The sequence below is a fragment of the Alexandromys fortis genome, unplaced genomic scaffold (assembly GCF_014885135.2).
Source record: "Alexandromys fortis isolate MF-2015 unplaced genomic scaffold, M_Fortis_MF-2015_v1.1 scaffold_123, whole genome shotgun sequence".
NCBI lineage: Eukaryota > Metazoa > Chordata > Mammalia > Rodentia > Cricetidae > Alexandromys > Alexandromys fortis.
Genome location: NW_026068003.1, coordinates 3,006,416 through 3,029,749, shown reverse-complemented (window position 1 = coordinate 3,029,749; position 23,334 = coordinate 3,006,416). Strand labels below are relative to the sequence as shown.

The following is a 23,334-nucleotide window of genomic DNA, read 5'->3' as shown; positions in this document are numbered from 1 at the left end:
TGGGGTTTTCTAATTTCTCTCTTTTCTTAGGAGGTTTTGAAATGGCTGGAGTTATCAAGACATCATTTTATCTTCAGGATTTATTTTCATTTCAAGAGTTTGGGGGGAACCAAGATTTATCTGTTGAGCGCTAATACTTTAAAAGTCAACTATGATATTCTCCTTTCCACCAGAGATGATTGCTTTAATAGTTGTTAAATAAGATGTGTCAGGATAAAAATAAATCAGCAGGGATTATATTAAAATCTTCACAGAGAGCGTTGCACATACAGAATCTAGAAAACCAGTTGGTATTTTCTGTTCTAGTTGGGAGGGAGCAAACGTCTCCCAGAGCTTTTGCGTGGAGTCATATTATCAGTCATGTCATTAATGGAAGTCCAGGGTGTGACAGACGGTGAGGAAGACTTCCTAGGCAGTGAAAGAGGCAGCAAGAACCTGAGCAAGAGGGTGACAGCAGTTGGGGACATATATTCCCTATCCCCAAATACATGAGGACTCATGGGCAAAACCAGACACAGCTTGATGAACAATGCTCCACGCCTCTAAACTGTGCAAGGGAAGACCTGGTGAGGGCAGAGATGGATGGCTGCTATGGGGATTGCCAGCATTTGCTCCTCCTCTGTCTTCTGGAGCAACTACACCCATTGCACACTGAAGCCATGCATGGAAGGAAGCTGGCATCTCGTTCCCTGGGCTGATGGTGCTGGAGTTCCAGAACCGAAGGCTTCTCTAGCCTTTTGCAAGGGCAGGCAAGTTGCTTTGGGCAGCTTTTCCTACTTGTTTTACGAATTTGGGTTTGTATATAAACATGCAATAATGCTAACGTCTCTTTTGCCTAGCTGTGAAGACCAGGTAAGACGGGGTTTGTTTGTTGGTGAGCTTGATCATGATAAGATACGAAATGCTGAAAAGCAGAGTTTCTGAGGACTGGGGGCGAGCACCATGGAAACCCCTTCTCCGTCTCAGAATAGTCCGTTGTAGCTCCTGGAGGAAGTAGACAAATCCTGTCTTAAGACGTCTGTGTGTTGGTTCCTTTCCAGTACATTTGGGTCAAAGTAGCATGACTTGCTTTCTTCTCTAACTGTAATGGATATTTTTAAAGCTAGACTTCTCAGTCCAGTCTTGGGGGCCACAGGATACCAACAACCCCCCTGAGAATCAGTAGTTCACTCTTCTGAGTGCTTGCCTGTACTTGCAGGGGGTCTTGAGCCAGGGAGCACTGGCTTTCTGAACGGTATCTTTCTCTTTCATTAGGTTTCACGAGAAACCACCCTTATTATTCTTTTCATCCTCTTGTTCTACACCTCAGCCTTTTGTTCCAGTGGCCAGTGAGCAGTACGAATTAGCTGTGAGATGCTAAGGAGAGAAGAAATGATGTTATTCAAATCACTGGGGTGGCGGTTCATACGAGAACGGCCCCCAGAGGCTCATGTATTGGCTTGTGAACCTAGCCTTTCGCAGCTGAGCCATCTCTCCAACCCAGGCTCACTCATTTGAATGCTTGGTGCCCAGCTGGTGAAATTGTTTGAAAAGGATTAGAAGACTCGGTGTTGCTGGATCAGGAGTATCACTGGCTTTGAGGTTTCAAAAGACTCCTGTAGTGACCAATGCTTTTTCTCTCTTTCCATTTCTCCCTTCCTCCATTTCTTCCCCTCCCTCTTCTGCCTTGTGATTGTGGATAAAGATGTGAGCTCCTTCTCTCCACCATCATGGACTCTAAACCCCTGAAACCCTAAGATGATTAAACACTTTCTTTTGTCAAATGCTTTGATCATGATGTTTTACCACAGCGATAGAAAAGTGACTGAGTACTGGCTATTCTTTTGTCCTGTGTGGTGTCTGTATGTATGAGATGTGTGTGGCTGTGGGCCTGCACACGTGGAGGTCATAGGGCAACTTTAGATAGTCAGTTCTTGTCTTCTACTTTTGTATTTTGGGGAAGAGTCTCTTGTTGCTCATCTGTATGCATCAGAATAACTGGTCCATGAGCTTGACTTTTTCTCCTTTCCCACCATCATTGGGGTCTAGGGAACCAAACTTAGGTTATCAGGCTAGAATGCCAAGTGCTTTTATGCCCACCAAGCTATCTACCTGACTCTACTTGACATTCTTCATCTAATCTAGGAACTAAATAATGAATCACTTGATTAAATAAATGTTTCATTTAAATTGTGTCTTTATAAAAGCAATCTAATTTATTTAAGATGTATCACATTTTTAGAGTTGCGTCTTTTCTAATTATAAAACTACCTACTCATCACACAACATAAAAAAACTGTAATATCATTAAGTGGAAATAACCTCGGATGAAATTTCATTCTTTTTTTTCCTTTTTTGCAGTTTTATCTTTTTAAATGTCCCTCAGAAAAAGCAACATACGCTTTTTTTAACTCACCTCATTGTTAATGTATTCTACTGGCTAATTAATTCGTTAATATCCTGCATCTGCTGTGCATCACTTCTGTGCCTGGAGCTGTGCAGGCCAGAAGCAGTTCTCGGATCCCCTGGAAATAAACTGATAAACCATTGTAAGTCACCCTGTGGGTGCTGAGAAGTGAACCTAGATCCTCTGGAAGAGCAGTCAGTGATCTTAAGTCATGAGCCATCCTTCCATCCCCACGATGCTGTTTCAATATGGACTTAAGGAGAGCTTTAAAGACACCGTAACACTGTACCTGATAGAGCTGTCACGGTTTTTTACTTTGGACTTTTTCAAGAGGCAGGGAATGAATGTTTTGCTATTGTTGCATTTCTGATAAGTTTTAAAGTAGGAATCAACTGCTTGCTCAAATGATACGAGTTGTTTACATTGGCAAGTGTGTATATAACTTTATTCTGGCAATGCATGAGGGTCTGTATCTTACTATGCCCTCATACACTTAAGGATACATTTCTTAGCCAGGCGGTGGTGGCGCATGCCTTTAATCCTAGCACTTGGTAGGCAGAGGCAGGTGGGTCTTTGTTAGTTCCAGACCAGCCTGGTCTACAAGAGCTAGTTCCAGAACAGGCTCCAAAGATACAGAGAAACCCTGTCTCGAAAAACAAAACAAAACAAAACAAAGAAAGAAAGAAAGAAAGAAAGAAAGAAAGAAAGAAAGAAGAAAGAAAAGAATTCATTTCTTGGTTTTGTTCTGGCCTAATCTTGGCCAAGATGTTACATATCTCAGTATTTTCATATGCATCATTTTATTGTTAGTGGGAGGGACTTGTGGACATCTTTATGAATTAATTTCGATGTATTCCATTTTAAGGTCCTTGGCTACTTTTTCTGTCTTTTTTGCTGATGTTGTTTTTAGGAGACAAACCTCTACATACCGTAGTATTTGTTGTGAGGGCTGTCCTTTTGTGTTCTAGGCTTCCTCTGTTTGCTCATGCCGTCATCTAGAGACAGGCATTTTATAATAAGCTCAGCCACCTCCTCCTATCTGAGTTTTCCAGTTCCTTTGAGCTTACAAAGTTTTTCTATCCTGAGATCAGTAAAACAGTGAAATATTTATGTATATTTTCTTGTGTTTTTTTAATGATAGTTCTTTTTTCTTTACTTTTAACTAGCCTGTGATCACCAACAGGTCCATAGTACTTCGTAGGCATGTTTTAAAAATTCACTTTCTCATCTCAGCAGCCCTTTGAAGGCAGGAGAGAATACTATTCCCCAGGTTACAAATGAAGAGACCATGGTGCAACAAAAAGACAGAAAGAAGGGCTTGAGAAGTGTGGCCATATTTTTGCAATCTGAAAATAATAATACTCTTTACTAAACATCCAAGTTGTACTTTATAGTTATGACTTTGTAGTTACACATATTCTTTGTAGAAAAATGATACTGAAATATATAGGAGGAATGAAGTGACCAGAGGTGTTCCATACAGTATAGTGCTATGCCAATATATTAAATGTCTGATATCTAGTAATGACCTCAAAATGCAGTTTTCAGTGCTGTAATATCTTGGGAAAGATAAGCTCTGCAGTGTAGTTCCTAAGCGGCCAGACCTCCTTTTGAGGCTAAAGACTGTTCTTTGGCCCTGATGAAGAGCTCAGAAGACACAGGTGTATCAGTAAATCATTTTCCTGTGGCCCCAGGGAGGAAGAGGTAGAGCAACTCAGAAACAGTCCATTTGCTATGGTTCTGGTGCTACTGGGAGACAGGGCACATGTGCGCTTTATGGGGTTGAATAAAAGCCCGAGACCAGGTGAAAGGAAAAGCAGGATTCAAGGGGAGAGGAACTCCCAGTCCTGGCTGCATTGCTATCGCATGTGGGTGGACGAAGGCCGGTTTCCCAACCTAGGTTCTCTGTTGGCTTTGTCACAGTACCAACCGGAGTGACCTTTATCAGGTTTTAGGAATGAAATCAATAAAAATAACTGCCCAAATAACACTGTATTTCACCTAACCTTCAGGTGGTATTTACTCTTAATTCTTAACCATTTACTCATTTTTTTATTATTAAAAAACTTTTTTTTTTTTTTAGTTGCTCATATTGACGACATCCTGAAATGTTCTTTCAGCCAAACTCAACAAAAATTGCACGGCATTAGAGACTTTCCTGTCTGATGTGACTTTGAGCATGAAGGGGTTTTGAAAGTGAGATCTGTTACTCATCCCCTGTAGGGTGGAGACGCTGATGATTTCCCCTTTTTTTCTTTACAGTGCGCATGCGGCGCCCCAATCCTACCCCACTGATCCTTACCGTTGCCTCAGCTGTGAGGATCTATAACTCGGAATGAAGAGTGTCCTCCTGTGAGACTCAATCTTTGCATCGTTGACTTCTTTAAAATGCTCATATCGCATGCCTTGAAATACTGTCTTAGTACTTGACAAATGTTATTTGGCTTTCTTTCTTGATGGCGGGCATCAAAGTTTGAACCTGAGAGCCCCGTGCAAGTTCGGCAAATGCTCCACCACTGAACTGTGCCCTGAGCTAGGCAAGTGGCATTTTAGTATTCATTGGCGACTTTATGAGGTAGATGCTCTTGGTAACTTCATTGTGCTGCCGATGGGTTGTGGTCCTTTTAGGGTGTTTATTCTAGATCAAACAGTTCCCGACCGGTGGAAACAGGTTTCTAACCCAAGTCTGCTTTCTGAGTCTATGCTTTAAACCATTGTCCCTAGAGTCCTCAGAGTCCCAGAGACCCTCTTAGGGGACCTATAAGGTCCTCTCCTCTGGCTGTGGTATTTGTATGAAACCATCAGGTCACAAGGTTATCACAATCAGTTGGATGCATTTAAAGGCCAAAGGAAGCGAGCAGTTGTCTCGCTCATGCATTGGTCTGAGAGATGTGGTACAAAGTACCATTCTTGTCTCTTTATTTTTGTTTTGGAAAAATGTGCTTACCATAAAATACTATTCATGTGACTATGATGCAGTTTTATGAATAAATGAAGGAATCCTTTAGAATACTTTTCTTAGTTTTCGTTTCTACCAAAAGTGCAGTCACACGAGTCTGAGCTGTGGGCACACGGGCAGGCGGGTACAGAGAACAATATGTTTACGGATGACGTCACCCCGTGTGTGCTGACCCCTGGGGTGCCTCTCTAATCTTTTTTCTATGTGTTAGTTTTGCCCTATTCTCCAACTATTTTGCTCTAATTTTCACTTAAAAAGAGAAGTGAACCATGGTGTGTACAAGTTTCTGTGTTTGGTTCCCAGGAGCCGTCTTCTCCAGCCTTTCCCAACACAAGCCTTAGTCCCTATGGGCAAAGGTGCCTGTGGCCTCTTAGAAGCAGGATTTAGGGTATAAGAGTGTAAACTTCATGCCTGGTTCCTAGATGTGAATCCCAGTTTATCCCGTGGCCAGGAGTAAGCTCCAGGAGCTAAGTACTGACTCTCCTTCAATTTTACCTTCTGCTTCTCGTGGGAGAGATCAGCCTCTGGGGCTTGTTATGAGCATCGTGTGAGCTATTTCATGCAAAATGTTTACCTTGTTCCTCTTGCATGGTAGGCTTAATACCAGCTCTGTTCCTTGAGATCTGTGGCATTTATGAGACCTGTAGAGGCCTCAGCTGGGATTTTTCTGCTGCTTAAGGTTTTCTCTTCTTCATAAACATTTTGTTAATTAAAGCCCAGCCTTTCCTTTCTAGCTTGTTTCCTTTGCATAGCCAGAGCTATGAAAGTGGCCACTGTCTGTTGTATACGCTTACTTCGCTTGGGATGGGTCTGCTCAGAATTTGTTTGTCTTCTGGTAAATCCACAAGCACCGACATCAATGCTGCCAGCCCTCCTCCTCTGCTAAATTCCCTCAACTGTGTGCATTCACATCCCGTAAATGTATAGATTTTCCTTCCTCCTTCTCTTTGCTGTGTCAAGGGTCACTGTAATGCTCTGTGCCAGAGATAGGCAAGATTTGTTGTCTGTGCCTGGGGTTTTCAACCTCCTTGACAGCCGCTACCCACAATACCTTTCTCTCTCAAGCTTTGTTCTTCAACTCCTGCTAGGATCAGATTACCTTTGCTTGGGTCCTGTTTCCCCACAGCCTCACTTTTTCCTGCAGGCTGAAGATATCCCTCCCTCCCAGCACCACTCTATTCCTTCTATTCCTGCGCGTCCCTCTGAAGCACCCAGCATGCTCTTGTCTGCCTTCTCCCTGTCATTCTCTGTGGCAGCTCACAGCTCTCCCTGGGGACTTGGGAACCAGCTGTACTGGACCCAGCATGTTCACTCACTCGCTCTTCTGTCAGTTGAAGGCTGGTCTTCCCTCTGGGGACTGCTCAGCAGGAGACATCCACGTCAGTGTAGACCGCAAAGGAAGAGCCCTTTGTGTGCAAAGATACTCTGAGCGCTTTTGAATGTTCACCTGAGTCCTTTCTTGCAAATCTCACTTCTTCCCTTCATGGGCTTCTACTTGTTTTATTAAAACAGGATTTAAATGTTTTGTGATAAAGACTGGAGGATTTTGATTAGAAAAGGACTCTCACCCTGTCAGTTCTTAGCTATAAAACATTTGCCTTTGGAAAAATATGCATATGTGTCTGCATATAAATATATGCATATGGAAATTATTTTCAGAATTAAATACTATGAATTTTGTTTACATGGATTAATCCTTTTGCCAGTCATAGTTTGAGCTACCTTACAAGCATACAGTATGATAGATTTATTTTGACTGTTAGAAAATGTAGCAGGGTAAAAATATCTGGCACGTCTAAATGCAGTATGGGGATACAATGTTTCAAATAAAAGTAACTGAAACTCACAGTGAGGTTGAAAGACCCCATTCTGGCATAACTCCCTTACTCGCAGACCTTAAACTCTTTGAGCATCCCTGCTGCTTCTTCCTAGACACATAGGTGTCCCTTTGTGTCAGAGCAACCAGTGGTAGCCAGTTGAACACATCCATGTGCTTCTCTCCCAAACAGCTCATTGTGCATCCTCAGAGTAAAGGTGCCTCCTTCCATTTACAACCTCATCCTATTACTGCATCGAGGAAAGTCCCCACGGCTGGGAATGGAGCCTTGTGACGACGTACTCAAACACTTTTTGCAGTCCCTAGGTTTTGTCTGTAGCACCAGGGGAAAAGAAAGTCTACATCAGGTCAGTAACAGCATCAGAGTTCCATGCTCAAATTTCTTTAATTGGCTTCATGCCTCCAGGTCACAGGATTCAGTCAAGGTCCATAACTTGCATCTGGTTGTTAATTCTTTTAATATCTTTTAATCCACAGTATTTCACTATCTATCTTGGTTCTCCATAAAATTAAATCATGTGTAATTTCCAGGACGGCAGCTCCATGCCATACTCCGCTTGAGTGATTCATCTGGTTGTTTTCCTGGGATTCCATTTAGGACAGAGAATGGGTGTCGTTGTCTATATACCTCTGTGCCATATCAGAGTACATCTTGGCAGGCTGTTGGACCCCATCCTGGCAATGCTAAGCTTGACTGCTTGGCTAATGATGACTGCTGGATTGTCCCACTGTAAAAGACAGGCCAAAAGTGTTTTAATTTAGCATGTATTTTATATTGCACTCCACTCATTATTTGTCACAATAATTAAAAAAAAAAAAACCAAAGCTGGAGATATTGTAAAAAAGAACCGAAGAACTGAATTGATCAGTTACAGATTCTTTGGGCAGATCAATCTTAAAAAGAGAGTTGGGTATCTTTTCAGGAATGTACACATTGCGATGAGGGAGGCAGAAACACTTTTGCCCAGATGAGAGGGAGGTTGGGTTGACTGGTGTGTGGAGAAATGAGAGTCTGGTTTTGGTTGGATGGTTTTTAGCCAGATTGAGTCTACTTCTCTTTGGCTGACTTTGAGCAACAATCAAGTGTTGCTAGTAACTGGCTTTAGACAGCACCATTTGTCAAGGCCTCAGTCCACCTCTGGGTAGTTCTTGAAACCATGGCTCTAAGAGAGTTAATATTTACCTTTTTACAAGTTCAGCTCTCAGGTTACTATCTCTTCTCCCAGTGATGCTCCCCCAACAGTTTAGTTTAGCATTTATTCATGATACTTGCCAGAGTATAGTAGGCAGTTTACAAGATACTGGCTTTTCCATCCCATCATTCTTTGAACATTTGTTTCTTTGTTCTTCTGATACTGGCTTTTCCATTTCATTGTTCTTTGAACACTTGTTTCATGGTTCTTGTAACATAGCACACACATATACAGACACACGCACCTGTTTTAACTCTGCCTCTTGTCTCTCATCCAATTGACTCAGATCATCTTCAATTCTGGGTATGATAATCTATTGCTGTTTTGCTGTTTTGATTATTCCTGACTGCAGCAGGTGCCCTTTCATGCAAATGTTTATGAGCTTTTCACATGACGGCTCTCTTAGTGGAGTACTTTCCTATTTCCTAGCACACCGCGTCTCAAGTTCATTTTGTACTTTCTCAATTCTTCAGCTGCAAGTAGCTTTTTCAAAGAACCCTGGGTCATGGCTGCTCAGGTAAGACTCTAGCACATCTTGTAAAAAAGATTAGGATGCATATACGACTGCATACAGTTTGCAAAAGATTAGGATGCAGTATGACTTTATACAGTTTGTATCTTGAATTGATACTGACTCTCTCATTGGAACCTGGCATCATCTGGGCACCTCCTCACCTACACCTACTCCATGCTTTCTCATTGCTGATATTTACCCGACAGTCCCATAACACAGGGTAAACAATATTAGAATTGTAATGCCAGAAATCTTAAACTTTTGGTCAAAGAAGAATGGTTTGGATTGAAGTTATCTTTAATGTTAGATGTTTTGGTTGTCTGGAAAAACACAGAGTAAATTTTGTACAGTGTGAAGACAGTGGTTTTCACATCTGCATAGCTCAGCATTGATGACATGCGATAGTCATTCCAGCCAAGCATTCATCAAAGGCAGGCTTTCTAGGTCATCTGTCACTTGCAAATAGCAAATACAGCAATGGCATTACATTTCATGTATATTCTAAGGGTTAGATGAGTTCTATAAGCAAATGTTAGTGGGCTTTTTATAAATTGCAGATGAAATATGATAGTAGGAAGCAGATGAGTGAATGCATTAAGATCTCAAATGTGGATTTAGACTAATACAGGAGAGAATCCAAATGTAACCATTTGTTACCTGCTTGGCTCTTGGTAATTGTGTTGCCCTATCTGAGCATCAGCTTCTATGTCTGTCAGAGTAATGAGCAGAAAAGGCATGCAAATCACATGGTGGGATTCCTAGAGAAAGCTGAACAGGAGCAGGCCTCAGAAATAATGGTGATCACTGGAGGGTTTTAGTATCTTAGCTGCGGATTCTGCCATGGAAATGATGCCTCTTCAGCCATGCATGTGCCTGTGTCACGAGTAACTGCGGGAGTCCGGTTCCCAGGGCAGACCATCTGTTCTGTCAGCCCTGGCTCTCTTGCCTGGGCCAGGAGAGGTGTTTGTTTTGGCAGATTATCGGATCTGTTACTGCTGGCAGAGGCGTGGGTACCAAAGCCTTGAGGTGGGAGTGTGTTAGTTAGTGAACTCAACAGATCCTCTTTGCGGTGGGTCTAGGGAGATTGTCACTTGTGTATGTATGCATGTATGTGTGTGCATACATACATACGTGTGTGTGTGTGTAGGTCAGAGGACAACATTTTGAAGCCAGTTTCCACTTTCCACCAAATGAGTCCCAAAGATTGAATTCTGGTCGTCAGGTCTGTTGACAAATGCCTTTGCTCCCTGAGCTGTTTTGTTGGCCCCTGGTGATTTGTTTTGGTGCACAGGCTAAAACACACTAACTCTTTTTTTTTTTTTTTTTAACTCATAGCCTTCAAATGCCTTGGTTACTCAGTTGTTTTTTCCAATCTTATTTGTCCTGCTCTTCCACTCTTTGTTTTTGGTGTTATGGCCTCTCCATACTTGCTTCAGAAGTCCTCTGCAATAACCCTGACCTTCCTACCTACCCACCCCCTGTACGAGGGTCATATCAAAGACATTCATCAGCCTTATGTACCCACACATGAGCCTGTAAGAAATATCAACAGACAATGTCGTTGTTGTTTCTTTTACCAGGAAGCTAATATTTTTACATCTGAAGCCTGTCACCCATGCGGATGCCAGACAGAACTAACAGGCCTTTTCCTTTTACTCATGGCCTTGTTAATTAATCAGAAGAGAATAAGATTAATGATAAAACTGGTCGTGTTTGTAAAATTTCCCTGAAAATAACAAGTAATCGACTCTGATTAAAAAGGTAAAAAGAAAATGATAACTAATGGCCTAATTTCTTTTCAAACCAAAGTAGGGATAATTTAACTGAAGCATGCTGCATCTCTTAAGTGTGCGACTGTCCTCACTTTACAGCTTAGTGGAAGTTAATTTAGAAAGAGCTCTCTGTCCATCAGACAGCAAAGAGCTATGGGAATGTTAATGGATCCTTATTAGGAGGAAGAAATGTAAGTTTATCAACATCTTGGTGAGGGCTGTGAACCATGAACTTGAGAAGTTTTTTTTCATAGGAAAAATTTAAATTAAGAAAAAACAAAACCGATTTCCAGAACTGGGAGGAAGCTCAGTGGGTAAAGTACTTCTGCACTAGCATGAGAACCTGCGTTTAGATCACAAGGACCCACAGCATGAGCCAGTTGTGGTGACACTCTCCTGAGGCAGCAGTCGGAAGTGTGACAGGACGGTCACAGAGGCTTGCCTGGACAGTTGGTCTATCTGAGTCTGTGACGCCAGGCTCAGAAACCCCGTGTCAAAAACACAAGGCAGAGAACAGTGGAATAAGACACTCGGTGTCAGCCTCTGGCCTCCGCACACATATGCATGAGTACCTACACATGCACACACACACACATGCATGCAAAAACAAACACACACACACATTTTTAACAAAATCTCAGTCGTTTGATTTTACCAATAATGACTTGACAGCCAGATGCTGGCTACCTAGAGAAGCAGAGAAGGCACTCAGCTGTCCCTCCTCCTCAGCTGACATTCCAGAAGCCTCCTTCTCCTACCCCATCTCAAACAAGACTCTCTTCAAACTGAAGGTCCCTGCTTTCTACTTCCTGTGTGTCTCTATCCATCCTTCTGACTCCCAGTTACTCTCTATGACTTAATCCTATGTTCACTTCCTATCTACTGGTTGCTTGCTCTGCCTCCTGACCTCTGGGTGACTTTACTTAATCCTGCTTACAATATTCAAGCACTCTTGTATTAAAGGTATGTGGTAGGACCAAGCCACACCACTGTTAGAATCAGGTTTTTCCAGTAAATAACACAATCCCAGGGTTCATAGTGTGATCAAATATCTTGCAACACACACACATACACACATCCATATATATACACATATTCATACATACGTACACAGATACACACACATACACACATGCATATATACACATATACATACATACATACACACACAGATACACACACATGTGCACATATGCACACCTCAAGCCCAAAACATGACTTCCCAATCTAGTCTGATAATAGTAAAGCCGGGAGAGACTTTGGACAGCAAGCTCCTCCATGTGGGAAGAGAAGGGAAGACCTACCTTAATTTCAAGCATCTAGAAATGCCTTTTGCACTTCTAATATAAGATGTTTGAAAATAGCTTTTCAAGAACAAGGCATTGCTAACAACATGTTTATTAACTGACTTTTTGACCCATTCTATATAGTAATAACAGCTGCCACTCGCCAAGTGCTGCCTTGCTTAGTTAATTTTACTTTACACCTATACTAGAAAGAACTTAGAGTCAGGGAAAGGACCTGCCCAGATCTGCAGTGGGTAAGAGCAGTTTAACTGCAAAATTTACCACAGTTGTCCATTTGTTCATCAGCCCCCATCTCAGGCCTGAAATTGATTAGGTAATTGGCCTGGTTTGCCTATTTTTTTTTTTTTCTGAAAGAAGAACAGAAATAAACTTAGGAATTTCAGATAGATTTCTTTATTCGCCCCTTGGATGGGGGGATGCGGAAGCCAAAACTCAACCTCGTGTGTCCTTTTCATACCAACTCCGTTGAGGCAAAGCATTTGTCCCGCCTTCTCTACAGCAAGGGAGTTTAGGCCTGTGCTGCCGTGCCCAGGCTTTACATGGGTACTGGGGATCTGAACTCAGTTCCTCATACTCTCACGGCAAGCAGCTTTCCCACCAAGGTAACCCCTCAACTGCCCAGGTTTCTGTTTTATGTATTCTTCTGTCTTGTTTTGTCTTGGTTGAATTCCAACTTTTATCCAAACAAATGGGGAAGATATCTTCGGCCAATCTGTAGGGCTCATCCGGTCTGCAAACCTTCAGGGGTGGTGGCAGGGGATGAACCAGGCTATCCATGCCCAGTTTGCCTTTGTTCCTCCTGGAGGGGTCCATTTGCTACATGGCCCTTTAACGTCCATCTTATACTCAAAGATCAAAATTTGTGTTTTCATCCCATTAAGCACATTGCAGTTGGCCCCTTTTATCAGACTTAGGAAAATAATTGGAAGCTAAATAACAACTAAATTCCATTTCCGTAATTAGGTTTTACTGCAGGAGAAAGCGGCTGCCCAGCCATGTCGCCAACAGGAAACCACGACAGCCTTCCACAAGTTAGTTTTTTAAAATTAATTTTCTTAGCGTGTTTTAATTTGCAAGAATTCTCCTTATTTGTTTGGTCTATTGCTTTCTCCCTGGCCCTTGGGTTTGCGGCTCAGCTCAGTGCCGTCTGGAAAACCCTGATGTTCCCCGAGACTTTTCAGATCAGTCTATTATACCTTGGCATTCCTTCGTTAGCTGTGGTCTGCAATTGTGTGATAATTAGGAGATGACTGGGGTGTGAAACACAAGGAAGACCTTGAAGTGGGTGGCTGTGCACTTCTGCTCAGCCAGAAACTGGAAAGTAGAGTCGGCGCGGTCTGCTGCGAAGGGGCTTGCACATCAGGTCCGCTTACAGACGGAGAAGGCACAACATCATTTATTTATTTATTTATTTTGTTATTTATGCCACGAGTTGTTTATCTGTGTGGTAAAACTAGCCTTATTTTATGATGTAATACATAAAGGCCCCATAAAATGGGAATTATTTCCCCCTTCTTCCAAATGAGTACTACATGCCTGGCTTATGAATAAAACGAACCAAAGTTTAGCGCTGTTAATTTTTCCAGTTGCAAAAACGTAAAGAAAGCCAAAAAGACTCTTAATTCTTTTGCCAAGAGGGAAAAGTGCTAATCATTTAAAATGTTTGGTTTTATGGCTTGGTCCAGGGTGAAATTCCATATAATGTGCTGGCAATCCCATTTCCGACAGCACAGGACCATTTCCTTTCCATCCCAGAGTGCTCTTAGGGTTTATTGTTAGTGGTTCGGTAACCGTCTGCTGCTTCCCCTTCCCAGTTACTTCACCTGGCTCTGACTGTTCCCTTTCTGGCTTTTGGCTGTTTCATGCCACACTACAGCGTTTGCATGCTCATTGGGAAAGTGTCTGACTGTTGGGCACACATACAGTGATGCCCTGCAGAACACATGGTCACCCCCACATGGAAATGATCTAAGTGAATTGGCATCTATTTGATCGTGAGCAAATTATTGAACAGTTTTTGTAAAGCTTGTCGCCCCATTTTTAGTTGAGAGGAAGTCGAGGCTCAAATAAGTCATTGATGCAGAGTCTCATCTAAGGGAAAGTTAGAACTAACTCACTAATTCTCTTCATATGAAGCCATTCTAGTATATATTTAATTTTGTTTATTATTTTCAGAGACATTTCATTTTTCTTGTATAATTGAACATTATATAACATCTGAATAGAAATAATTGACTTAAAAATAACTTAATTAAAAAAAATCATCTTAGTGAATGTCTAAGTTGTGACTATACTTTTAACAGACATATCATGTAAGTCATCAATTTGAATCATATAAATATTGACCTATGCCATTAACATAAGGTTATTTTCAGCCCTTTTGACACTACTTAGTCACTGGATTGCATTCAGAGTCTAGTTGTTGGTCTACCACAATATACTATACAGTAGAAATTCATCAAGAAATTGATAAAATGATACCTGTTATTGGGACATGACATTCCTAGAGAAAATGGGGTGGGGTATTGAAAAATAAGACACATGCTCTGCTTCCCAGAACTTTGTAGAATTCTCACAGGCTCCAGACTTAATGCATGAGAAAAGTAACCAGGTCAGGGTGTTTGATTAAGTGGCAAATAAGGAGAGGGGACAGTGATTTGAATCCCCGTTGCCATGGGAAGGGACATGCACACTGTGCAGTGTGTGGTCCTCCCGACAGCTCCGGAGAGAAACAGGCTGCATTGGTGTTCAGTTCCTTGTTGATCACAAGGTGGTCCAGACCTTTTTTTCTGAGGTTAGGGAGAAGCATGGACTTTGGGTCAGCTTCTGGGTCTGTAGTCATCAACCGGGACTGTGTGCTAATCCCAGAGAAGGCTGTCGGTAATTCTCTCTGCTTGTCCTGGCTTCTAAGAACTGACATCACAATCGCAGGAAGAGCAGGAAGAAGGGCACCAACTACTATCATTTTTTTTCCTACCTGTATTGCTGTTGGGTTCAAAGAAAGTCATTTTTCACATCACTGAGATCTAGAACAGCATGATAGCTTCTTTCTCTGCAATCTTATGTCTACTCATTGAACAGTCAGTCATACATGGTCATAACCTTTGTTTGCATGTTTGTTTGCATGCCCTTAGCTAAGAAGCTCATCGTTCACAAAAACGCTCCATTTCAAGAGTTTATTGTTTTTAATATTTCAGTCCTACATGCGTCATCTGTACATATGCTTGTTCAGAAGAGTGACGGAGGAAAACATACACTAAGAAAACATACATTATTACTTTGTTACTTTTCTAAGTGAGGAAAGTGTGATTGCAGAAGTATGTAGCTTCGTGGAATTTCTTCTTAGTGTGAATATTAGAAAATTTTGGCTTAATGTAACAGATTCTCAGAGGACCGAAAAATCGCCGAGGTATTGGCTAAAATGTCGGATAGGCAGAGCCTACTTTCTTTGTGCTAGGGTTCTGACTTGGAAGAATGAGGAATTAGAATTTCAGACAAAGCAAAGCCCTCTAGATAATGTGTGACACACATAAAGGAACCAGTTTAGGAAGGCAATGACCCAGACAGTGAGTATCTACAGAAATAAGACATACCAGTTGGTCATGATTGAGAAACCTTGGGAAAGTGTTTGTTAATTCGTACCTTTTAATTTCAAAGAAAAAAAAACCCCAAATCTATAGAAATGAGTATTATAAGATGTTATTGCAATTCCACATAGCTGCTACAGGAATGTCCATATAGAATAATTAATAGCTGCCTACAAGATGTTATCAACAAATATTCAGTACGTTTTGGAGTCAGGCCAATCAGGGGTTTTTAAGCCATCCTTGTAAAGGGCGACGAGGAATGTTTCTTGGGGCTCAGCTTATTTTCCAGAATGGCTTGTTCTTAGAAGTATGAGTCAGGCTTTAGTCACTAGTTTTACAAGTTTTCCTGTAAGTACTTCAGACTCAAAGAACCTATTTCGCTTTGAGTCAGCTCAACAAATTGGAATGTTACCTGTTATCTGCCAAGCCTGTGTTACGTGATAGGAATGATGCTTCAAAAAGAAGCCAGTACTTATACAGTATTTACTGGAGATCAGATACTGTTAACACTTGTGTAGTCAGCCAGTTGACCCAGTGAATGGCACCAGTCGGCCACTGTTAGCTTTGCTGGAGGATTTCTATTCACCTAAATCTTACAAAATTCCATTACACTTCTGTCCCCATCTAACAAATAAGGGACTTGGCTGAGAGAAGTGACCTTCTTCATCTAAGGTAGATTCAGGATCTAACTTGAACAGCTTGTCCTGGGTATCTTCATTTTGTTTTCATTAATTGAATTATCATTATATCATTCCTCCCTTCTTTCTCCTCCCATCCTTCCCATACCAGGTCCTGTTTTCTCCAAAATTTATGGCTTCCTCTTCTTTAACTATTGTTGTTTTACACACACACACCGAGAGAGAGAGAGAGAGGAATAAACATAAACAGAACCTTTTAACTCTATTCTGTGTTGGTTGCATGTGTATTTTTCTAGGACTGACCATGTGGTATTGGCTGACCAATCAGGGGCTCATTCCCAGGGAAGCTTCATTCTCCCTTTCTCAGAGGTTGGCAGTCCCTTACAGTTCTTTATCTAACGTTTGAGCCTTGTGCTTGTCCCTGTCTACACTGGGACGACCACTGCTATTGAGCTTCCCCAGGTCCTGCTTGGGGAGCCATGTTACTAAGTCTCCATGCAACTTCCCTCCCACAGGTGCTTCCTGATCCTCTTACTCTTTTTGAAAGCAAGCAAAGGTAACCACACTCACCGGCATTGTTTTTGGAATCACGTGGACTCCCTGGATCAACAGCTAGAAAGCACATTTCTCATTCGTGGTGGTGAGGTTGTTGTTAGACAGTCCGTGCTGTCTAGTTTTGTGTCCGCAGGACACCTAGTGCACGATCCTGAGAACTCAGAGGGGAGCAGTCTGACAGGAATCATACCTCTGCTTTTGTATACCAACGTCAGTAACAAAAGATTCAATCCATAAATGTGAATCAATAATGTGAACAGTTGGATTTTAGTTCTTAAAAAAAGGGAGGGGGAAGAATGAGAGTAAGAGTGAGGGACTACTTGATGCAGAGTAGAGAGGTTTTTTCCTCGGTGATGTGCGATTTGAGACCCTGATAACCAGGAGGGACCAGCCCAGTGAAGGACAACGGACAGGGAACCCCAGGTAAAGGAAACCATAAACAGAGACTCACAGGTAGACATGACTTTGTATCTTTGATATTATCACACCAGGCTAATGGAGATTAAGTGTGCCAATAGAGCAATGGTGGGCATTAAGAAGGAACCTTTCCACGCCCGGGTCCGCACAGCACGATAGCAATATCAAGAGTGAAGAGAGAAGCAGGGAAAAGGAAGAGAAACAGAAAAAGACTTAATCTGTACAACTGCTTTCTGTAGTAGTGACATTTAGGCATCTCTGCATCGTACCTACCTACTCTTTTACAGCGGCCAAGGTTTGGTGCAAGCTCTATAGAAAGGATGCATGGGAAATGGCCATCCTTCCCAGCTACCTGGCCTTGATTCCCAGCGCTTCTTACCACCGTGAAGCATTTCTCTGTGAGTGCTGTGGTTTAGATTTGTCTTGTTACTGGTTAATTCTCACAGCCTCTCTGCCAATTTTAGGATGTCCTCTGGGTTATCTCAGATGTCTGTAACACAGAAGTCTCCAGAAGGTTTCATAAATCAGTGTTAAGTTTATAGCTACACCCAGTTAAGAACATCCTTCGACAAGCTGGAAGCTTTTCCCTTTGAGTTTATTGTTTTTAAGTTGCTGCTTTAAAATTTCCTTTGGTTATTTTGTCTGTGTGTGTGTGTGTGTGTGCACGTAGCATCCCCAGAGCGTGTGCGTGCGTGTGTGTAGAACAGAGAACTAGCGTGCGTCTCCTTCCGCTATATGAGTCCTGAGGCTCAAATTCAAGTTGTCTGTCTTGCCGGCAGCAGTTTTGTCCTCTGTCTGATCCATCTCCCTAGCCCTAGTTTGATATTTTTTTTTAAGTTGAGCCAAAACTTTGTTTAAAAATATATATTTAGTATCTTTGAAGTAGATGCGTATTTCATAGGTCTGCCGATGGTGTGAAATGGAACTCTCTGGCTTTATTTGGAGGCATAACCAAAGCGTATGATGCTGTTTAACTGTTTGTTCAACTTTGCCCAGTGCAGTGGAATACAAATATTTGACCTTCTTGACAAAGATGGATGGGTTGAGGCAACACACCATGATATCATTAGGCTGTCGAATAACATCATTATTCATGATTACAAGAAGTTATTCAGGTGAAATGGCAGACCTATTATTTGTACAGAGAGAGTAATTGCACTGTCCTTGTCATTCCGACCCTGAGTTGACTTGGCGGTAAGATATGTGTATTTATTTTACTGCAGAAACCTTTAATAGCTTAATTTAAATAAATGGAACCAATTACAATTAGTAATTGAGCAAATCAGATCATATACACTCTTCTAGAAAGAAGCTGGTAGTCTATAAATCTAGAGAAACATTTTCATCATTTATGGAATTCATTTTCTGTTTTGTAATTTGTAAATTCTTCACACTGAAACACGGGTGAAGCAATATTTCCAATAGAAAGTTTCGTAAGATGCCTTACAATTTGAAAGACAGTGTAAGCAGCATTGTTCCTGGTAACTTTCCATGCATTGAAAAGTTGTAACCTGGAGTCACATCGCCCACCTGCTTTCATAGCTAAAGCTTTATAAGAATTCAGCCTTTGTTCATGGACTGTGGCTTGTTTCCCTGTGAGACAGACAGGACTGAGGGTGTGGGACAGATACTCAGTGGTCTGTCCACAGAGCCTGGATTTATTATTATTATAACTATTAATTATTATTATTATTTTGGGTTTTCGAGACAGGAATTCTCTGTGTAACAACCCTGGCTGTCCTGAAACTTGTTTTGTAGACTAGGTGAGCCTCAAGCTCACAGAGATCTGCGTGCCTCTGTTGTTCAAGTGCTGGGATTAAAGGCACATGTCACCACAACAGGCTAAGTCTGGATTTGAAAAGAGGTTTATTCATGTTTATTATTTGTGTGTGTGTGCATGTGAGTGCGTGCATGTGTGTTTATGTTTGTATATGCAGGCATGTACCCACATGAGTGCAGATGCCTGAAAAGGCTCTCCATGGAGCTGGAGTTATAGATGGTTGTAAACCACCTGAAATGTTTGCTGGGGCTTGAACCCTGGTCCTCTGGAAAAACAGTATCTGCTTCTAACTGCTGAGCCATCTCTCCAGCCTTAGAGCCTGGATTTTTACTGTCTGGTCTTTTTCAGTAGTTTCCAGGCCATCGCCGAAGAACTAAGGCTAGGAGAAGTGGATTTCAGACGTCTCCTAGGGAAGCACACATGGATGTACAGTGTATGCCCTCCCTTCTACCATCAGCTTTTCCAGAAATGAACTGGAATCATCACTATGTGCGGGGAACCAGGAAAGAACAAAGTCAACTTTCCATAGAGTGGTTTCAGGCTCTTTTCTGAAACTGTGAGGGGTGGAGGGGGATAAGCCGGCCTTGATGGACAAATTGGGTTCCCACAAATCCTTTTTATGCATCTTTATACGCAACACATACACACCCCCAAAAAGTAAGGGAAAGAAATCATGGATTTAATGTGATCATAGTTGTTCCCCAAGTACATTTACAGAAATACACTAAAAGCATTAGGTAACCTCTGGCAGAATCTGAAATCAGCCATGTCTACTTGTAGAGTTTTACTTTAAAAAAATTACATAAAAGACATTTGGGCTTGCATGGCTATCACCTTTAGCTGGGGAGTCATCTAGCCAGCTCTGAAAAGTTGCTGTCTAAGTTTATCAAGTACAGAACCTTTCTTTGAACTTCTTTTATTTNTTTGGTTCACATATTTCAGGAGACTCCCAGGGCTTGAAGGATGCTAAAGAAGTTCAAAGAAAGGTTCTGTACTTGATGAACTTAGACAGCAGCTTTTCAGAGCTGGCTAGATGACTCCCCAGCTAAAGGTGATAGCCATGCAAGCCTGGTGACCTGAGTTCAATCCTCAGAATCCACATAAAAGTAGGAAAAAAGAACTCACACCGCAAACTGTCCTCCTTCAATAATAGCCTCGCTAGGGAAAATAACAAAAAACACAAAGAAAAAAGAAACAAAAACAGAATTCTCTTAAAACCTTTACATCAGAGAGTAAAATATTATGCAGACCTGTGTTGAGAGGATTAGCTACAAGGAAAAACTCATAATATAAGCTGCAGTAAATTTTGAAACAAAAATTGAAAAGTAGGGGAAAGGTTATTGTTCTATATAATAGATCTATTTACAGGTGATTGGAAGGTTATATGTGTGGTCTCCAGTACACAAACCAAATACACAATGTTAATAAAATATTAAGAGCACTGGAGCATAGCAAAATATTAGGAAATATTGAGGGATTTGTAGAAGTGGATAAAATAAATTAATAGTTTATTTAGTTAATAGATATAGATATCCTAGTTCTGCCTTGAATAGTTTGCTTTTATGATTAAAAAAGAAAAATAATACAAGTACCTACTGATTTATTTTCTTTAATTCTGTGAACTAAGTTTATATTCTGTGATAATCTCAAAACATAAGCATTGTTGTGAACTGATAGATTTTTTTTTAATTTTTATTTATTATGTATACAACTTTCTGCCTCCATTTATACCCACACGCCAGAGGAGGGCGCCAGATCTCTTTACAGATGGTTGGAGCCACCATGTGGTTGCTGGGAATTGAACTCAGGACCTCTGAAAGAGCAGACAGTGCTCTTAACCACTGAGCCATCTCTCCAGCCCGTGAACTGATAGATTAAATTACATTTTTTGAGAAAATAGAAAAAAAAAGACATTTGGGATATATTTTAAGGTATAAGGAATAACATGGCAGACACCTTAAAGGCTTAGTGTATTTTCTTTTTTTTAATTAATTAATTAATTAATTTATTAAACCTGTGGGTTTTTGATCCTACTGCACGTACTGGCTTAGTGTATTTTCATGTCTGATATGAGACTGTAAAAATGAAACGTGGAACTGGCTTCAAGCCTCTCATTGGCTGGCATCTTCCCATCATTCATCTCAGAGGAGCTGAGGTCTCACACTTGGTATCATTGCCATGTAGCGTACATCCTGTTTTCTCGTCCCGTAGAAAATTTAGCAACTCCTTTTTTCTGCACCCGTGTGTGGAGGCATGCATGCCCTCTTCTGCTTTTGATAACTAAACCGTTGTCACATGTTTGGTGAAACTTGGCATCGATGGCTTTCGCGGAGCTCACTACCTGAACCTCCAGTTTCCAGTGCGCTCAGGTCGGTCCTTGCTTCCTGGGCTCCTCTCTGCAAAGGAATGCACCTTTGTTGCTGGAGGTGTTCCACCTTTCAATCTTCCCCTGTATCTAACCAGTGCTTTCCTTAGCTGCCCTGGTAAACAAAGACTGGATCCTGGATTTGTGGCCCATGTATCATATTCTAGGTTCTGGAGAGATGGCAACTTACTATCTTGTTGCCTTTTCTGAGCTTATTTCTTGTTTTTCTTTAAGACCATCTGAAACACATGTCCCTGTGCATGTCTTCTAATGTGCTGTGAAGTTTCTCTACTGAACGCTCACCTCACAATGGAATTCCCATGCGTTTCTTCGACTCTGAAGGGCAGCTTTACAATTCCATTCAGTAGTACCAGGAGAAAAATCACTGTTTCCCATGTCCTCCTCAACTCCCGCCTCAGCCAAATTGTGAACATTCACTACCCTGGCGAATTTAAGATGCTACCTGAATATTGTTTTAATTTTCATATGTCCAGTTCTCACTGGAGAAAAACACCACTAATTTGCTACATGTATCCTTTGGTCTCTCTTTCTGTCATTTTTCATGTATCATCTTTTATATTTTCTATGGATTCCTTTTTCTACTGATTTATATTTTTCTAGTGATTTCTATATTTAAATTCTTTATGATTATTTTTTTAGGATATTTTCTGATTTGTAGTTCAGAACTATATTTTTTGTGTGTGCAAGTTGTATATATATGTGTTTATATGGTCATTTTCATATTTTACTGTAGCAAAATTTAATAATAATTTTCCTTTAGGTTTATAAAGTTTGGATCTAACTTAATAAATTATTCCTGTCCCTACTGTAATAAAAGTACTTACTCATAAGGTTCTTCTCAAGCATTAATGTTTTCTTGTAGATAAATTGGGCATTTTTTCTTGCATGTGGTATGTATTAATCAGTTTTTGTTCAGCTCGACAACCAATCTCTCATTTCCAATGTTCTCACTTGTTTTTATTTTATCTACTAATTAATTCATTAATTAATTTTGAGACAAGGTTCCAGTATATAGCCCTAGGTGATCCAGAACTTTTTATGTTGACTAGGCTCGACTTGAACCCACAGAAGTCTGTCTGCCTCTGCCTCTCAGTACTATAATTAAAGATGTGTGCGACCACGCCCAGTCCCAAGTCTTAATATGTGGGTCGGGGATGTTTCTTGCCTGTGCATTGAGTTCATTTAGTCCTTGAGTCTTAGTTTATCTGTGCTCTGATTGCTGAGTTAAGGGTATATCTTTTCCACAAAGGACTAATCGGTCCTTTCTTCTCATTTCTCCTTCCTTCCTTCCTTCCTTCCTTCCTTCCTTCCTTCCTTCCTTCCTTCCTTCCTTCCTTCCTTCCTTTCTTTTATAAAGGAAAACATTTAATTGAGGTGGCTTACAGTTCAGAGGTTTAGTCCATTCTGATCCTGGTGGGACATGGCAGCCTGTAGGCAGACACAGTGCTTGAGAAGGAGAGGACAGTATTGTATCTTGATCTGCAGGCAACAGGAAGTGGTCTGAGACCCTGGGCGTGGCTTTAGCATAAATGAGACGTCAAAACCCATTTTCACAGTGACACAGTTCTTCCAACAAAGTCAACCCTTCTAATAGTGCTACTCCCTATGAGAGCCGTTTTCTTTAGAACATTCCACTGTCTGGCCCCCTTAGGTTTGTAGCTATATCATAATACAAAAATGCAGTCAATTCACCTTCAAAACTCCCCGTAGTCTATCACAGTCTCAAACTTACTGAAAAGTCTAAAGTTCAGTGTTTCTTCTGAGATTCATGCAGTCTCTTAACTGTAATCCCTACAAAATCAAAATGCGGAGCACATACTTCAACATAAAATGGCTCAGGATTTACATTACTGTACAAAGATGCAGGGAATGGAGCATAGTGAGGAAATACTGGATCAAAGCAAGACTGAAAACCAACTGGACAAACTCCAAATTCTACACCACATGTCTGATGTCGAAGCGCTCTTCAGATCCCCGACTCCTTTCAGCCTTGTCGACTGCAA

General features: G+C 41.2%; 1 protein-coding gene across 6 annotated transcripts in view; it reads left to right on the top strand.

The window, feature by feature from the left end:
• The window catches only part of Fhit (fragile histidine triad diadenosine triphosphatase), a 1,394,727-nt gene that overhangs the window by 669,385 nt on the left and 702,008 nt on the right, over positions 1-23,334 (top strand). The gene's annotated exons all lie outside the window — the stretch shown is intronic.